At 35.9% G+C, this 6,000-nt stretch overlaps 1 protein-coding gene across 2 annotated transcripts in view; it reads left to right on the top strand.

Annotated features, from left to right (window-relative positions):
- Nucleotides 1-714: 714 nt before the first annotated feature.
- The window catches only part of LOC135199280 (zinc finger protein 436-like), a 534,458-nt gene continuing 529,172 nt past the window's right edge, over nucleotides 715-6,000 (top strand). For both annotated transcript variants that reach the window (XR_010311016.1, XM_064227179.1), the window contains exon 1: nucleotides 715-959. The gene's annotated coding sequence lies outside the window, so the exon portion shown is untranslated. The remainder of the gene's footprint in view (nucleotides 960-6,000) is intronic.

Below are 6,000 nucleotides of genomic sequence, written 5' to 3'. Positions count from 1 at the left end.
AAAATTTAGAACATTTCTTACTTTACTGTCCAGCATACAATAAAATAAAACAAAACGAAAATGTAGAACATTTCTCACTTTACTGCGCAGCATACAATGAGATTAGAAATAGATATAGTTTTATGCAGCAACCATATCAAGAAAATAAAGAGGACTTAGTAGCAATTATACTCTTATTAGTAGATCTACTGAAGGAGGAATTGAAGAATAGGAAAGATTTTATAAGAAATGTGGTATTTCAGAGAGAAGAAACTCAAACACAAACAAACAAAGGAGGAATAAAACAAGCAATGTAGCCGTTTCAAAGGTATATCCCACCTACTACTATCCTAATTATCTCTTAATAGAATAAATTATCTATATTTTTTTATTATTTTTTTTTCCAAGATTATATCTAACGTTCCCCTATTCATCAATTAGGTTCGATACAAAACACCAAATTCAAAACCGGAACCACGAACTAAAGTCCTTAGGAGACGACGACAAACGTTAACAAATCGCCATTACCTGAATCCATTATTTGCCTTAATAATTACCATTAAATTATCCAGTTTATTAATAATTCAACTGAATTTTTAGTTATTTCCTCACTGATTATTTATAAATGTCCACCAATTGACTTATTAGAATGAATGAAAACAACCGAAACCACTTCTTAACCAGAACCACAAACATCAACAATGTCAAATAGAAGATGCCCAAGATGTCAACAAAGAGACGCCATTGACTGCATTACTAGTATCGTAACTCCTAATCAAACGTCTTTGATCTATAATAATAATTGCCGTCTTGACGCCCGAGAGAATGCATAATTAATCGTAATAATTGATAAATTACCAGTATAACTGATAATTACTGTAAAAATGTGGGCCTGAAAAGACCGTGAGAGTCAGGAATGAAGATCGCTGCTGGTGTCGTAGGCTGAGCACTCAATCAATCAATTCTTTCTGTCATTATAAGTAAGTAGCTATGGGATGGAAGGCCTTTGCCTCGGTGAGTTATAGATGTTTATAGGTTATATCCTTAACTTCTAGAGTTATGTATGTTAGTACTCCAAGGTTACCCTATAGACCTTAGCCTTCTACTATGGGGTCTTAACCCAAGACTGTAAATGAAATGAGTTACTACCTACCTGTATTTTATGATGATATCTCAATGATATACTCAAAGGTTTAGGCTATAAGTTTCTGTAGGATCTCATTACTGTATCCTGTATCTTGGCCTACTTTTTCCTAAGACTGTCTGATTCAATGATACTGTATGATTTCTTAATGATTTCACGTAAGGTTTGTGTACGGCAATTTAATCTATAACCCTGTAGCCTAGGCTAGGCTATAGCCCTATGTCTTAGGTTATTTTTTCAGTTGATCAAAAGACGAGAGTAGAGGAGGATTTATGCTACGAAGTAACTGGTGCAAATGGTGTCATTTCTTTTTACATGTATTTCCTACTTACAATGGGGTTAGGTTCCAAGAAACCCATCATTTGTTGGAACAATTATATCTCGAATGTAGCCTAGCCTACAATGGGGTAATCAGAACCATCCATGCGTGATGACGATCCATCGTCATCGCACTGGCCAGGCCCTATTCACTCAGTATTTAATTGGAGAAACAAGAATACAATTACAACTTTAAGCATACCATTCAAAAGATTGAAGTTTCGTCAACATAATGTGATATATGAAAGCCCCATACGAACTAAAATAAGCATGTGAGCTTTTCGTAAAATATGTTTTCAAGGCAGTTTTGAAATCCAATATGGCGGTAATCGTGTGGCTGGCCGGTCTAACCACAGACATCCACCGGCTTTCCCTGCCTTCCCAGCACTCATTTGAACAATGTTCAGTGTTATATGTAACGTTTATTGATCTTACTCAAGATTGCAGTTGTAATCAGCACAATAAAACAACATTTTGTTGCCTATATTACTGAAAGTATGAAACTTTTTATTCCCGGGGTTATGGTTTGAGCTGAATTCATTTTTACCTTGTATTCGGTGGTTTTATCCTTACTGCTATCACAACTGAAACTCCACAGTGCTTATTTGATTGTAATTATACACATTTTGGTCTTAATTCACTCCACATTGCACTTGAACCACGTTGCTGTTCCTGGTTCCTAAGCGCTCACTCTGCAAACACGATTACGAGCACCAGACAACTATATGTTTATGAGATGCAAAGCTTTATTCCCTTAATTGTTGACTTTATTCATTATTTGTTTTAACTTTACTTCAAAATGTTTATGTAATTCATGTCTATTATCCCTTTTTTGCAACCAAATTAACCCCGAAAAATTACAGATATTTCTGAAGTACGAGCAGGCGACAGCAAAAAGACTCATCGTTGCCAATGTAATGGAGCTTCACACATATGCCGATGCATTTACCAACTGTTTCCATGAATTGTTTATCATTACTGCATTACTATCAACTAGTAATGCAGTATTGATAAAATTGCTGTAATATGTATGTATACTACAAATAGATACTCTAATTTCACTTATTTCCTCGGTTTTGTGTAAGTCTTATACCCAGTTTGGGGAGTAAACACATACCAATTGACAACACTGATAAACAATTAAAGAGCGCAAAACACCACGAAACGCCGCAAAGAATGCCGTAGTCCCCTTGAATAAGTATGAATAAGTACTGGTAAGAGGTCAGGGTTACGATTGTTGTGATGAAAGTGCCCCAGCGTCTATGGGTACAAGTGGTGTGCGGATTTAGCACAGGAAATGGGAAGTTTGTTGACACAAGCGACTCCGCAAACATCGAGATGGCGTCAATCTTCAAAATATTTGGAGTTGTAAGTAAAAACTTCAAAAGCGTTTTGGGGTTGTGGGCACTGCATTGGCCACCCTTTTCATTACCCTCTGTTTAAATCTTAAAATCTGGCCTTAATTTCTAACTTTGGAGAAAATACTTACTTCGAAAGGAGAGTAGAGGTCTTGGGTTCCTTCTCTCTCCACCAACAACTCGTGACTGATGACCATCTCCAATGTCAGGACGTGTTAAAAGTACTTTTTCGGAGGGTGGCCTAGCCGTGGTAGTCAGTGAGTTGGACAGTCCACGCAGTTGTTTACCCTATATGGCAGCCTAGCCTACACTGCACATACAGTATACTAGTAATTATTTAAATCAGCTAATTCTCTAGGTTCAATGAAGATTGACTTATGATAGTTCAGTACAAAGAGAAATTGAATAACACTAACAAGAGTTTGCCTAGCGTACACTATGGTGTATCGTATACATATACAGTAGCCTGGCCTACAGGGCATTATATACTACAAGTACAGTAAAGTAAGTATTAATATCTGCTAATTCTGGAGGTTCATTGCATTCTGACGTATGGTAATTTTGTACAAAAAGAAAAAGAGAATCTGATCATATGATAATTCAGTATAAAAAGAAATTGAACACGAAACGCTAATTAAATTCAGTCTGACATTGTCATAATTGAACGGTGTGAGGCTGCTGATGGCTACGTATAATTATAAAATACAAACGTAACGCATATGCATCTTTTCAATGAATCTTTTTAAAAGTTATATATTTGAGTAGAGCCTCGGATCTCGATGTTAATCCATTCCAGAAGGAGCATCGAAATTCTATTATTTCAAGATCTGAATCAAGTTTCCCATAAGAAATAACTGAAAATGGATTAATCCGTTCCTGACCACCAGTTACTACCCTAACCTTGCCTTTTTATACAATACATTACATGTAAATTACAACTAAATAAGTTAAGAGTTAAATAAATGTCATATTAAACATTATATTTATAATTTTAAATGTATAATATATAGTATAAAAAAAAACTGGCCTACGTCCAACCGATTGTTGACCGAGCGCCACAGGCTACTTAGGTAACTAGTAAGTAGAATGTAGTGTAGTGGGTAGGCATAAAACGTGTTGCTAACATAATAAAACATTGAAAAGCAGGTCTAATTATTACAGTAAATTAATTAACTATTAAAATTAAACCCAATTCATATTTATCAAAAACGTACGAAAAATTGCCTACATTAAGTCGGCAGGCTGTGGCATGAAAGGATGTAAACAAACCATAGCACAGCCATGGTGGCTTATAGCGGACTATGGTAGTAAACAAACCATATCATTGCTATAAGCCTAGAAACGTTTACATTCGGTATTAATTTATGGTCATCTTATACGGAGTCGACTGTAGTACCGTATACAAAATCACTTTAAAATTATCTTTCAGAAAAGGTGATGATACTAACGGTTTTTGCTTTCAAAAAATATCCTTATAAAAAAGGTGCGTCTTCTACGACGGCAAATTTTTGTCAAATATCAGGGCTGGTTTCAAGCTTATCGGACTTTGAAAATAATTATGGTACATGGTACATATATACGTACTCAAAGTAAAAGTCTTCTTAATTTCTATAATTACTATACCATTATGTACCAGCATCTCTTGAGTTTAATATGAGGCTAACCTCTTCTTATGTGGATGCTGACAAACCAAGCATACAAATTGCGTTCGTTACCGCGCACACGGTAAACTGGTGTCACTACCAAATCACATACGTAAACATTGATGTATTTTTACAGTAGACATAAAAGAATTGTCTTAATTTCTATAACTGCTACGTATACCATAGCAGCTTCTCTGATTTAAGCTAAGGTTAACCTACCTCCTCTTTACCAGCAAGCTTAACAAAGCATAAAGATTGCGTTCGCTGCCGAACCGTGCACATTACTTATGTAACAGTGGTTTCACTACCAAATCTCAGTGTAACATTGACGTATTTTTACGGCAGAAATAAAAGAATCTACTTAATATCTTTAATTACTATGTATACCATAGCGGCTTGTGAGTTAAGGTAAGGCTAACCTCTCCTTTACCGGCAAGCTTAAAAAGCTTAGATTGCGTTGCTACCGAACCACACGTTACGTATGTAACAGTGGTTTCACTACCAAATCTCACACATAAACATTGACGTATTACAGTAGACATATTAGAATCGTCTTAATTTCTTAATTACTACACCCATATATACCATAGTGGCTTCTCTGATTTAAGCTATGGCTAACCTCTTCTTTACCGGCAATCTTAAACAAAGCTTAAAGATTGCATTCGCTACCGAACCGCACATGTAACCTATGTACGTAACATTGCCTTCACTCCAAACTTAACACTTAAATACGTATTGCATTTGCTACTGAAACGCGCGCCTCATGTGTGAGCATTGTTTTTAGACTAGGTCTACGCCTAAAATAAAGCAAGCAAGGGTGCTTGATTAAATCTTTTTTTCGCTCATCATTTTCATATAGAGGAGAGGATAGACTAAACTTAAGGTTTATTTTGGAGTTGGGAATGGAGGAAACATTTTGAAGGAGGAAAACGTGAGATGCCATGTAAACACTTTTCCATTATTTCAGAGATTAACAATATCCAAATGTTTGAACATAGATAGCCAGCAGTAATACTTGAAAAATGTGTGAAAATTACTTCAAATATAACATTTTGATTTCTGCTGAAAAATTAAAACTAAAAAAAAAGGAAAACAAACAAACCAGTCTACTCAAGAAGATAAACATACGTACTATTACGATCATTATCATGCCACAGAAATACCATTTTGTTCATGAAACTTACCTGTCAGATATATATATAGCTGTATTCTCTGAAGTCCGACAGAATTTCTTTCTAAAACTTACGACACGCGTAGTGGGAGTTGGGTGGTTAGTACCCATTCCCGCCGCTGGGAGGCGGGTATCAGGAACCATTCCCATTTTCTATCAGATTTCTTCTGTCGCCGGTGTCGTAAACATCTGTTTACACACCTCCGCCTCAGGATTTTGGAAAACTTTTCATTGCTTGAGTATCCTCTTGACTTTTTGGTTTTTTGGTTTTGGATCGATAGCTTGGCATACGTGATTTTGGACTGTTTTGAATTTGGCTTAGTTTTTTTCCTTAAATATGTCTGGATGTAGTTCGGCTAGTGCCAGGGTGTGTCCGAAAGTGGAATG

This window comes from Macrobrachium nipponense, chromosome 25, assembly GCF_015104395.2.
Source record: "Macrobrachium nipponense isolate FS-2020 chromosome 25, ASM1510439v2, whole genome shotgun sequence".
Classification (NCBI taxonomy): Eukaryota; Metazoa; Arthropoda; class Malacostraca; order Decapoda; family Palaemonidae; genus Macrobrachium; species Macrobrachium nipponense.
Note: the sequence above shows the minus strand (reverse complement) of the source record. Positions and strands in the feature narration are given on the sequence as shown.